We start from the raw sequence: 2,209 nt of genomic DNA, 5'->3' as shown, positions 1-2,209 counted from the left end.
TTTCAGCTCCAGCTCCCGTGCACTCTGGGGGGATGCAACCGGTGCCTTGGATAACTGCAGAGAGTGGGCCCTTTCTAATGTTTGCTGCCGGTAGCCTTGAGGAAAAGGAGCTGAAGGAAAGCAGGGATTCCATTCCTCTTTACGGAAAACGCGGAGTTGGCGACAATCCGGGAGACGCGTGTTTGCCACCGGTTTTCTTCTCCGGAGAACCTCAGAACGTGATGGAGTCTTGCGCGCCCGCTGCGGCAGAGGCTGCCGTGCCAATTTCCCTTTCGGACTTGCGAGACGTAGGGGAAACATCATCGTTGCACAGCAGAAAGTCCTATTGTCCGTCTTGATTGGCATTCCGTTCATATTCAAGTCCAGCCTTTCACACTTCTTACGAATCCACTGCTTGTTGTTGTTCTGCTTGTGGTGCGCGGGAAGAGGAAGCGAGTCAGCCAGCAATAGCATATGTATGATTCTCGTGCTGCTCTGCTCTTTCCCTGTGTGTGCATCACGTTCTCGTGCGACGGCTGGAGGGTCCATTTTCTTGAAGATTAAGAAAAAGAAGAGATGGCGACTAGGAATAAGGGGTGTTTGTCGATCAAGGGGAGAGTTTAGAGTTGTACTGTCGCATATTGTAACAGCAGGTCAGGCTGCCGATGCCCTACCGAAGTCTCCTTTGGCTTCTTTTTGTCGGTAGAACGGAGATTCTTTTGTCCTTTTCGGAAGTAAATTTACCTGCCTCCGGGACGGGGAGGTCGATTTGATCTTAAGATGGGCTTTAGGGTAGTTGTTTTAGCATGCTTTCTTGTGTTTCTGTTATTCCTCAGGACAACGGCTTACGACGTCGTCCGCAACGGAAAGGAAGCTCTGCTTTTAGATCGGCTTCCAGCGATTTACTTAGTGGCTCCACCTCCTCCCGCATGGCGGGGTGCTGTAAAGTCCAGTTGTCAGTCTCACCGCCAGACTTGTTGCAGAAGAACTCTCAGTCAAGGATCGGGGACAGTCTTTTCCCGATCGCTTTACCTTGGGATGGCAAATCTTCTTCTGCCAGGATGGTACCCGCTCTCGGGAGGCAGCCTCCACCTTTCTTCGTCCCCGGATCGTCACTGAAGGAGAGACCGTCCTTGTCCTGCCCTTCATCTCCAGTTGCTCGTTTTGCAGTGGGAGCAGAGAATGCCGGGAGGCTTACAAAAGTACAGACTTTGATTTCGTCTCCTCCTCTCTGCGGTGTTGAAAGCGTGTGTTCTTCCGCAAAGCTCAAAGACTCAGGTAGGGGCGTATGGGGATTCCAGGTACCTGGCCGTGGGCTCGCAGTCAAGTATTTCGGTTTTCCGCCTGGAGGCAGCTGTATGCTATCCGAGGCGCCCCGCACAGGTACGATTGATGGGAGGGATGGAGTTCTTGTGAGCGACCACAAGACTGCTGGATCTTCTCTATGCCTCCGTGAGAAAGGTCTTGGTCAACGACATCTACGTTTTCTTTCATCCGCCGGGAGCCGGAGAAGCTTCTCCCTAATCGGGGTTAGAGATTTGCGTAGGTCCCGTGGAACAACATTTCCGGTTTGCGATTCCAGCGCTGACAGATTGCTGTCTCGCAGCTGCGTGAGTCTGATTCCTGCTAGATCGGGGTTTATCGGGGGAGAACTCCACGAGAACTGGTGGAGAGAGGTACCTGCCTCCCTCAGTTATTTGCGAGGCGGAATTCCTGTCAATGACCATGCTGAACGGTCTTCAAGCGTCTGCTTAACAGAGAAAACCTTCTCCGGTGGAGTAGCAAAGGCAGCTCAAGACGCACAGCAAAGTAGCGCAGCCGCTTTCTCGAGGGGGGTCTCCCGAGGTGGCAGCTCTCTCGAGAACCCAGTTCGGCATCAATGTGAGAAACAAGTCTCAGGTAGCAATGCGCAGTGTAAGTTCTCCTCAGCAGTGAAACCGAAGGCTGAGATTGACAGAGCCCTGGAGACGTGGACTCAAACGACTTCTACCCCTCCTATTGGTCATAAAGGAGCGTCGGTCACAGGTAGGGAAGTAAAGGACGAGGTAGAAGACGTCGTGATTTCAAGGGATAAGGAGGGGAAAGAGGGTGCAGTACTTGGAACTGTGATAGACGGAAATGCAGAATCATGCCCTAGGCAGGCCGAAGGGACATCGACAGAGCAGAAACAGACAGTTGGAGAGACCCGAGAGCTCTCAGTGGTTTCGCCGCCGGCACACGAGCCGCAGAG

General features: G+C 53.0%; 1 protein-coding gene across 1 annotated transcript in view; it reads left to right on the top strand.

Moving 5' to 3' along the window:
- Window positions 1-2,209, top strand: part of CSUI_000627 (protein phosphatase 2c domain-containing protein) — a 16,073-nt gene that overhangs the window by 9,320 nt on the left and 4,544 nt on the right. The window contains exons 2-3 of the mRNA XM_068060860.1: window positions 61-287; window positions 816-2,209. The exon at window positions 816-2,209 is cut by the window's right edge and continues 4,544 nt beyond it. The gene's annotated coding sequence lies outside the window, so the exon portion shown is untranslated. The remainder of the gene's footprint in view (window positions 1-60; window positions 288-815) is intronic.

This window comes from Cystoisospora suis, assembly GCF_002600585.1.
Source record: "Cystoisospora suis strain Wien I chromosome Unknown contig_243, whole genome shotgun sequence".
NCBI classification, from domain to species: domain Eukaryota; phylum Apicomplexa; class Conoidasida; order Eucoccidiorida; family Sarcocystidae; genus Cystoisospora; species Cystoisospora suis.
The sequence above is the reverse complement of the archived record's forward strand: the minus strand, read 5'-3'. Positions and strand labels throughout refer to the sequence as shown.